Source organism: Gossypium arboreum, chromosome 13 (genome assembly GCF_025698485.1).
Source record: "Gossypium arboreum isolate Shixiya-1 chromosome 13, ASM2569848v2, whole genome shotgun sequence".
In the NCBI taxonomy this organism is placed as follows: domain Eukaryota; kingdom Viridiplantae; phylum Streptophyta; class Magnoliopsida; order Malvales; family Malvaceae; genus Gossypium; species Gossypium arboreum.
The window spans coordinates 40,636,858-40,648,334 of NC_069082.1; positions in this window are offsets into that span (position 1 = coordinate 40,636,858).

Here is an 11,477-nt window from a genome sequence, read left to right on the forward strand (position 1 = left end):
AAAATATAATAAAATAAAAAGAATCGATAAATTATTTACGTACAAATTTGTCGAAATCTCATCAGGTACAACCGTGTAGCAATTCATACAACCCAGGTAATAGTAATTTAACACTCAATTCATGTAACAATAATTTGCCATTCAATTTCACATGACACAACAAACATTACATTTTTCCATATCATACATACCATCCATCAACTTCTCTTAAACATATTAAATCATACAATTTATGCCATATCAATAGAGAATTACAATTCATGCATGGTATTGCATTATTATTAACACACGAACTTACCTCGATCTAGAAACGACAATTTACCATTTTAGCCCGTAACCTTGCATTTTCCCGATTTAAGCCCGAATCTCGATTTCCTTCATCTATAATATCACATTTGGCCTAATAATTAGTCACATTATTCATACGGGTCCAAAAATCATATTTTTACAAATTTTCATTTTGACCCCTAAACTTTTGCATATTTACACTTTTCCCCAAGGTTCAGAAATTAAACTTCATCCTATTTTCTTATGTTTTATGACATGCTGATCATTTTTCCCTCCTATGGCAACATCAAATTCTCACTCTAACATGTACTTATGAACATTAGGTATTTGTACCGATTATACTGTTTTACTCGTTTTCACGTAAAATCACTTAGCAAAAGTTGTTTAACACAATTTCAAGCTTCATATTCTACCATTAAACATCAAAATACATGCATATCATTCATGGGTAAATTTTTAAACACAAACCCTAGCTCAAAATAATGGTAGAAATAGCTAGAACATGTTACCGGGACTTCAAAAATGTAAAGAATATTAAAAACTGGGCTCGGGATCACTTACAAATGAGCTTGGAAAGCTTGAAAACCCTAGCCATGGTGTTTTTCATGAAAAATTCGGCCATGAGAAAGAAGATGAGCAAATTTGGCTTATTTTGGCATTTTTAATTCATTTAATTACCAATTTACTAAAATGCCCTTAATGAAAAACTTTTAAAAACCTGTCATACCATGTCCATTTTTGTCCACAAACTTCAAAATGGTCTAATTACCATTTAATGACCTTTAATTTAAAAACTCATAACAATTAGACACTTCTAATATGTAGAACTCAACTTTTGCACTTTTTATAATTTAGTCCTTTTAACCAAATTGAATGCCCAAATGTCAAAATTTTCAAATCAAATTTTCACAAAATCATTCCGTGAAATCGTAGACCACAAAAATATAATAAAAATGCATTTTTCTCATTAAATTTGTGGTCTTGAAACCACTGTTCCAACTAAGCCCAAAATCGGGATGTTACATCCTCACATGGGTAGACCACACGACCGTGTCAATTTGGAAGAGTCGAAGCACGACTCACACGGGTAGACCACACGCCCGTGCCTATTTAACAGGCTTGACCACGGCCTGGAGTAATCACACACGGGCGTGTCCCTGTCGAGCCCAAGCAGAGTCCTATTCGGAAAAGGCCACTTTTGAGGGCTCTTAGGCATTCCAATGCCTATAAATACACCGTAGAAGAGGAGAAGAGAGGGGACGCACAGGAGGAAGCAAGGAATTGCTCAAGAAAAGCCGATCGATCCATCTCAGAAGCCGAATTCACCATCAAGACTGAAGATCTCCCTTTAAATTCTTTTAGGAGTTTTGGGTTTTCTTATGTTTTGTTATTTTTATTCTTTTGAGATGTTTTCTTTCATTAGTATGAACTAAAACCCCTAAATACCTAAGGGGAATGAAACCTAAGATGGATCTTGTTATTATTATCTGAATTGTATGATAAATATTTGACTTGTTCTTAATTATGTGTTCTTAATTCTTGTTTTGATATTCCAGGATATTGATTCAAGTTAAAGCTCTTATTCAGAGGAGGAATAGACCCTGTCTAAGAGTAAATTTGTCATAATTAAACGGAGTTGGTTGCGCGTCTAGAGATAGGGTGACAAGATTTTTCCAGATTAGGGTGAAACCTAATAAGGGGATCCATAGATCGAGTTAATGCAACCCTAGGGCGTTAATTAGAAAGAGATAATAGTATAACTTAGGGATCTCTACGGAACAAGTTGAATGAATAATTTTCCGATTCAGAGTCAAATAACAAGTGAAGTCTCGGTGGATTTTTCCTTAGGTATTGTCTCAATCAATCGAGTTTTCCAAAAAGTATTTTCCCTAAATTTATTTTCTGTGATTTCTTAGTTTAATTAATTAGTTAGATAAAAAAAATCCTTTTATTTTTTTAGGCTAATAAAAAGAAAGTTGATGGTAGTACTTTTAGTTCCTTTGGTTTCGATAATTCGGTCTTGCTAAAGCTATACTACTGTTCGATAGGTACACTTGCCTTCATCGTGATAATAGTTAGTTTCAAGAACGATTCATTATAAATATTTAAAACCTATCACGAATATCACGTATCACCCGTCCGGGCTAAATCCATATTGCACATCTATTCTTCGGGAGGCTAGATCACTTTAGGAACACCCGTCCGAACTAGATTCTTTTTTCCATCAATTCCTTTTTACGGGTCCATCCAATATTCCTTTCATTCAATCGGGGTTTTCACTTTTCATCAAGTATAGAATATTTAGATATGACCTTGTAATGTACATTCAAACCAACTCATTTTCATTTTTATTAAGCATTAAACTATACAATGAAAATAACATAGCACCTTGTTTCCATACAACTTACTAATTTCATTTAAAATGTCATGTTCTATCAAACTTCCATTAACATCAGTTTCAACACAATCATAGCAAGATATATTTTATGTATAATGATAACAACATGAATAACATGCTTATTAAATCACACGAACTTACCTCGAATACGAAAATGACAAATTTATCAATTTAGTCCATAACCTTGTATTTTCTCGATTTAAGCCTGAATCTCAATTTCCTTGATCTATCATTTAAAAATTTAGCCCATTTAGGACTCACATTATTCAAATTGACCCAAAAATCATATTTTGGAAAAATTACATTTTTGCCCTTAAACTTTGTTAGAATTACACTTTTTCCCCTAGGCTCGTAAAATGATTTTTATTCAATTTCCTTGTATTTTAAGCCTAGCTGAATCATTTTCATAACTAGAGAAAGCTAAAATTCTCATAAAAAACACACCTTTATTCCATTTTTACAACTTTTACAAAATGGTCCTTTTGGACGTTTTCATCGAAAATCACTTTGTAAAAGTCGTTTATTTAACACCTAACACTCATCTTCTACCATTAGACATAAAAATGCATGCATGTCACACATCGGTCAATTTTTAAACATGAACCCTAGCTCAAATTAATTGTAGAAATAGATAGATCTTGTTATGTGGATTGCAAAAACGTAAAAAATATTAAAAACGGGGATAGAATAGACTTACAATCGAGCTTGGAAGCTTGAAAAACCCTTGCCATGATTTCCCCATGCAAGTTTCGGCCAAGAGGTTGAAGATGGACAAAAATTGGCTTTTAATTTTGTTTTTAATTCATTTTAATAACTAAATGACCAAAATACCCTTAATGAAAAACTTTGGAAACATGCCTAACCATGTCCATTTTTGTCCACCAACTGAACCAATAGTCTAATTACCATATAAGAACCTCCAATTTAAAATTTCATTACAATTGGACACCTCTAGCATATAGAACTCAACTTTTGCATTTTTTATGATTCCTTTTGACTAAATTGAGTGTCCAAACGTCAAAATTTTCAAACGAAATTTTCACAAAATCATTCTGTGAAATTGTAGACCATAAAAATATAATAAAAATAAAGTTTTCCTGATCGAATTTGTGGTCCCGAAACCACTGTTCTGACTAGGCCCAAAATTAGGATGTTACATTTTGAGCTTCCCGATAGGCTCTTCGTGAGCTTCCTGATTAAAAGTTCTTCGTGAACTTTTTGATTATTGCTCTTATAAGCTTCTCGTTATATAGTCCAGATATGATTTCCGTTACATGACTCACATGAGTTTCCTGTTATATGGATCGAGAGAGGATTTACCGATTATGTGCTTTAATGAGCACCCCCGAATATGAATTGATGGTTTCTGATTTGTACACTTCGAGTGTACTACTTTTGTAGCCATTGATGTTTTTCAATGATTCAACGGGCAAAATCTTGACATGAGAAGATATGAACACGAAATGAATTATTACACGTATCTGCCTGAAATACATGAAAATGATGATACATGATATATGGAAATATGAGATGATGATATATGAACATGGAATTTGTATGATGAATATGTTCATCCATGATTATAGATTTGTACTCCTTGTGTAACATCCCTTACCCATTTTAGACACTAGAGCAGGGTACGAGGCATTACCGGACTTAAACATAAGTAAACATACAATTTCGAGTCATAAATTTGGTATCAAATTAAAACTTTTCAACAACCAATCATATCATCCCTAAATCGAGCCTACGAGGCCCAAAACATGCTTTGGAAGTGATTCGGGACTAAACCGTGAACTTTATAAATTTTTTTCATGCTTTAAGGTGACACGCCTGTGTGGCTTGGGACACGCCCGTGTGGGTAGGCCGTATGGTCACACACGCTCGTGTCCCTAACCTGTGTAACTCTCTATTTGTCACTTGAGAGCAAATTGAATTCACACGGCCAAGACACATGCCCGTGTAGCTGAGACACACGGCCATGTCTCATACCTGTGTGCTCGATACTGAGCATTCTGTTTTGCAACAAGTTAGGTGCAGGGGACACACGGCCAGATCACATGCCCATGGGCTGACCGTGTGTCACACACAGCCTAGACACATGCGCGTGTGGACAAAAACAAGACTATTTACCAAGCCATTTTGCCACCCTCACTTGCACACATCTCCACAACACCACATGGCACAAATTCAAGCATGTAAGAGCAACCAAACAATCACAACCAAGAAAATAACATGTCATTCTCATTCCATTATTAATAAAACTTAAAACATCAACCTCTCCACATCAAATTATGCAAGATTCCACATTCATAAATGACATTAATATAAATACACTCATAACCAACATTAGCCAACTTGCAAGGCTATATACAAAATGAACCATGAACCATTATAAGCCAACACATATAACCAAAAGAACAAGTCCTTATGTAATATCCTGATTTTGGGCCTAGTCGAAATAGTGGTTTCGTGACCACAAAATCCGAGATAGAAATAATTATTTTATGATTATTTTAAGGTCTATGATATGATTGCATGATTGTGTAAAAATTTCGTGATGAAATTCTATGCCTAAAGTGCTTAAATTGAAAGTAGGGACTAAATCGAATAAGTTGCAAAACTTGCATTCTAGAAGTTTTTAGTATGAAATTGTTTTGGAATATTAATGAGGAGGTCTTAAATAGCAATTTGACCAATTTTAAGTTCATGGAAAAAATTAGGACATGGAAGGAATTTTTGGAAAGTTTAGTAGTAAGGGTATTTTGGTCATTTAGTTATTAAAATGAATTAAAAACAAAATTAAAAGCCAATTTTTATCCATCTTCTTCATTAGGCCGAAATTTCAAGGGTTATCCATAGCTAGGGTTTGTTTCAAGCTTCCAAGCTCCATAGTAAGTGATTCCAAGCCCGCTTTTAATGATTTTTACGTTTTGGAGTCCCTAGCTCAATTAAGCTTATGCTAGCAATAATTCAACCTAGGGTTCATATTTGGAAAAATACCCATAGGTGAAATTTGTGTATTTTGGTGTTTTATGATAGAATATGAGGTTTTAAATTATGTTAGACAACTTGTGCTACTCGGTTTTAAGTGAAAACGAGCAAAAGGGCTTAATCGGTAAAAATACCTAATAGTCATAAGTACATGTTAGAGTGAGAATTTGATGTTGCCATAGAAGGGAAAAATGATCAGCATGTTTTAAAACATAAGAATAAGGAATAAATTTTAATTCCCGAGCCTAGGGGCAAAAGTGTAAATATGCAAAAGTTTAGGGGCAAAATTGTAATTTTTCCAAAATATAATTTTGGGTCAATTTGAATAATGTGAGTCCTAATTAGACTATATTTTAAATGATAGAGCAAGGAAAACTGAAATTCAGGCTAAAATGGGGAAAATACCAAGTTGTGGACGAAATGGTAAAAGTAGCCATTTTCGCATACGAGGTAAGTTCATGTGTAAATGTAGTAACATAATTGTTGTTTTAAGGAATTTAATGTTGTTTTAAGGAATTTAATGTTGTTTATATGATATGATGCTTATTATTATCATGAAACGTTATGTTTTGTGGTTATTGTTGAATAATATGTAATTATGTGAATTACTTGATGAGTATGAACTATCACCGAGTATCGGTTCCGATATTCCGTGGAAGACGGCAAAGATGTGAGATCGAGGAAAAAAACCCGTTTGAACCTTAGGAATAGATTAGGATACAAGTGACATGTCACTAGGATGGTTGAGCATCCGAGCTCGTTGAGTTGAGTCCGAGTTCACTTATGGATGCGAATGTCCGAACTCGTTGAGTTGAGTCCGAGTTCGAGAGATGTAACTAGGCATCCGAGCTCGTTGAGTTGAGTCCGAGTTCACTAATGGATGCGAACGCCCGAGCTCGTTGAGTTGAGTCCGAGTTCACTTATGGGCGGGTTACATGGTAGCTTGGCTACATATGTGGCACTTATGTGCAAACTTTCCATGTATCCGAATTATATTCCGATGTGTTCAACGGGTAAAGTTCTACTGAAATGGAGGAATACTCAAGATGAAAGGGACGTATTGGTAAGTGTTGTGAAATGGATACTTTGAACAAGTATCTTAACCCTCGGGTTGAAAAATCGATATAACAACAATATGGTAAGATGATAAATGAAAATGTGATATGAATGTCTTGGTGATGATTATGCAAATGATGTTTTATGTTTGCTTATATGGTTATGTTACTTGCTATTTGCATGTGAACTTATTAAGCATTTATGCTTACTCCTCCTTTTCATTCCTTGTAGTTTTGACAAGCCAGCTCGAAATCGGGACGGTCGGAGGCTCGCTCACACTATCCGTATACCATCTTGGCATAATGGCTTGTATATTTTGAGTATGGCATGTATAGCATTATAATCATTTTGTATATATGGTCTTATGACATGGTTATTGAGTGGTATGGAAATGCTTGGTAATGATTAGCCATTGGAATGGCTAGTCATGATCATATTTGGTGTTATGTATGCTAAATTGCTAGCTAATCCATGGAAACCATGAAATAGGTAAAATTTACCATAAAATAGATTCAGACAGCAGCAGTGACGTGAGTTTGAAAAATCACTAAAAATAGTAGAGATACAATTAGATTATGAATAATATATGGAATTGAAGAATTATGAGTCTATTTTCATATGGATGGAATAAAACAGGTATATGAGTTATATTTTATGAGATGTTTAAATTTTTGTGAAATAGGGCCAGAGCGATTTCTGGATCTCCTGTTCTGACTTTGTAAATTCACCATAAATTTTACAAAGATAATTAGAAGTCATGATTTATATGTACAGATTCCTTATTGAGTCTAGTTTTATTAGAGAGAAACGGAATAGTCATTGAAGCTCTTTAGATGGAGATATCTGATTTGTAATACACAGAGGTCAGAGTAGTCGAACCCTGAAACAGGGGAGACTTTAACTAATAAACTGTACTAATTGGCCCAACCAAAAATTCTAGAAAAAAATTAGTTGATAGATATATGAGTCTAGTTTCAGGAAACATTTATGGAATTGGATTTCGAGTTTCGTAACTCGAGATATGATTTTTAAAGCGACTGTGATGCAGTTAGCCAGCTTGTCTGGAAATTTTAAAATGAATTGTATGAGTTGTTTAAGTAATGAATTAAGTCTATTAACACCTCGTGTTCGACTCCGGAAATGGTCTCGGGTACGGGGCGTTACACCCTATACATGCCATAAACTCAAAATACTTGAATTCATCAATACCCAAAATGATAGCTTGATAGTGTGATAGGACCTCCGACGATTTCCAACCCGAGCTAGTTAGATGTCACTGTAAAACATGGGAAAAGAAAGGGGTAACCTATTTAGCTTAGTAAGTTCGTATGAACATAATAAGCAACTCTTACCAATCATTTACTAAGTCCAACAATATAAACACAAGATAATATAAATTGCTATAAAACTCACAGTTATAATTTATTCGGTCACATTGTTTACTCTAATAATTTGCAAGCAAAATATAACATGTCTTGATATTAGCCTAACAACCTTAATCTCTCCATTATAATAGATTACCACATTCAACCAATCATTTCAGACCTTATAATAAACATGCACATTAAATATTAGTATTCACCTTTCAAGTATATATTTTAACATCTTTCAACTGTTTAAAGCTCATATCTTCCCATAATCATTTTAATAGGCAATTATACCACTCTTTCCTTTTTCTTATATCCGATAAATCTCAATTTAAATGAATAAAACACGCTATATCATAACCCAATTTGGCCTAAAAGCCAATCACATGATCTTCAATCGAATTTATCATGAATTTCATACATCACAAGTATCGACCAATAATTACAAGGTTTTCACAAAATCATTCTCGTGGAAATCATGAACTCACAATTTCATGAAGTCAATGCTTATAAACTTTACGTACATAGCTATACCAATTCGAAATACTTACATGCTCTTTCTCTTCTTTGACATATCCATTAAATTATCCGTTGAACCACTTGGAATACTAAAGGATACTCGGAAATCTCGTGCTCATAGTACCGTACCAAGGCCATATTCCAGATATGGTCTTACATGTAATCTTGTATCGATGCCAATAACCTAGCTATGTTCTTACATGAAGTCTTATATCGATGTCATATCCCAGATATGGTCTTACACGTAATCTCAATAACCTTAATGTCATGACATTTGTATCCTATCTATTCCTAAGGTTCAACTGGGACTTTCATTGTATCGAATCTCTATCGGTCACTTTAGTAGTATCGTACTCAATAGCATTCACATTTCATTTCAATAATATAGAGTTTACCACAATTATATCGATTAAGCATTTATACATATATAATTTAATGCTTATTAAACATACGAACTTACTTCGGCATAAAAATGAAGAAAATGACCAAACCGTCAAATTCTCGTTTTTCCCCCGTTCTAATTCTGAACCTTGTTTTTCTTGATCTATAATATCACATTTAACTTATTTAATCATTATACTATTCAAATTAGCTCAAAATCAGATTATGGCAAGAATTACATTTTTGCTCCTAAAGTTTCACATTTTTTACAATTTAGTCCCTAGGCTCGTAAAATGAAATGTACTCAATTTGTTCAATACCCATGCCTAGCCGATCCTTATACATGCTTATAGCAGCCCACATTTTTCATTTAATCACACTTTAACACCTATTTTACAACTTTTTACAAATAGGTCCTTTTAGGCATTTTCATCGAAAATCACTAAGCAAAAGTCGTTTATCTAACAACTAACATGCATTTTCTATCATTAAACATCAAAATACACACATGCCTAACATGGGTCAAATCCTAGACCTTAATCGTTCCTCAAATTAGCGTTATAAATAGGTAGATCATGTTAAAAGGATTTCAAAAACAGAAAAATCATTAAAAACAGGGCTAGAACGGACTTACAATCGAGATTGGAAGCTTGAAAAACCCTAGCCATGGTTTCCTCTTGTAAATTTTGGCCATGGGAGGAAGATGGACAAAAATTGACTTTTATTTTGGCTTTTTAATTCATTTAATTACCAAATTACTGAAATGCCTTCAATGAAAAACTTTAGAAACATATCTAACCATGTCCATTTTTGTCCACCAACTTAACCAATTGTCTAATTACCATTTAAGGACCTCGAATTTAAAATTTCATAACAATTAGACTCCTTTAACCTATAGAATTCACATTTTGCACTTATTACAATTTAATCATTTTGACTAAATTAAGTGCCCAAACGTTAAAATTTTTGAATAAAATTTTCACAGAATTATTCCATAAAATTGTAGACCATAAAAATATAATAAAAATAAATTTTTTCTACGTCGGATTTGTGGTCCCGTAACCACTGTTCCGACTAGACCCAAAATTGGGCTGTTACAACTCTCCCCCCTTTAAGGATTTTCGTCCCCGAAAATTTTACTAAAAAACGATTAGGGTAATGTTCTTGTAGTTTCCTCAACCTCATCAAAGAGTCCTCTTCGAGGGCAATACTTCCAGAAGCACTCTGTCATTAATCTGGAATCCAATATCTAAAATATTCAAATTTGTGTATTACTAATGTCAGTTTGAAGTTGCTTTCAACTTTCATGAATCACTTTCACCTTTTTCCTCAAAATCACAAATCAATTCCACCTCGTACATCTCTTTCCAATCACCTTTGAACTCAGAAACACAGTGTCAGAGCATATCGTCAAAGATTCGAATACTCTCTGAATAACAAACAAGCTACTATTGAGTCTCGTACAACATTTCCTGCATAAGCTCTGGATAATTCATTGCGGGAAATCTATCTCGGAGTAATAATAACAGAAATTAGAATCAAAGGTCATCTTACACTGTACTCGTTTAGTTTATTACTTACTATAACATTCCTGAGGTTCTCAATCTTGTAAAGAAAACATCGCTTTAGCTTTTTAATTTAGCTAGATTTAGACTTACATCAAATAAGATATTCATGTAACCAACACTCAGAAAATGAACAAAGTCTTTACATTCAAGCATCTGTACCGTATTTACTCTTCCAAAGGTTAATCGTTAACTAATCACAGTCTTTCAATAGTTCAAGCCATCAACGTTGTCTTAATTTTAGATTTTTCTATAACATTAGATACTTTATACTCTTGGAATCAAGAAGCATATGACGTTTTTCGTCGAACAAATGATGTCATCAATTTCTCAACACCGACATATTAGCGACCAACTCTAAGTCACTCGTCGAACAATTCTTTAACGAGATTTTAACCGTCTGAAAGCATAAACTGTCACTTTACATTCTCGTATTAAAACACATTCTAATCTGTTCGATAGTGCATCACTGAAAAATCCCGATTTCTTTACTCAATTCAAACAGAATCCTAGAACCAGTGCTGCGGCTAATAACACCCTCGACTATTTTCAACTTTGCTAACATGCAACAGACCATTCAAACTTTCACAAATGTGATAACTTTATCAATCGGATCAACTTTAACTCATAGTGACATCATTTGATTAGAACAAATCTAATAAGTATATCTCTATATCATACTTTCTAGAATATGAATTCTTCCTTCAAACTGTTTATCTATTCACCCAAGAATTTACAAGATTTTATTTTCTTACCTAAGGATAAACTTAAATGCATATAACTCAAATTACCTTTCAACTAACTAGCTTGCTCAGATAAAACAAAACAACTGAGTCGATCCCAACTATCAAATAATAACATATCAAAATACTCCTTTCTTCATGCTGTTAAACAACTTAAACATACAAT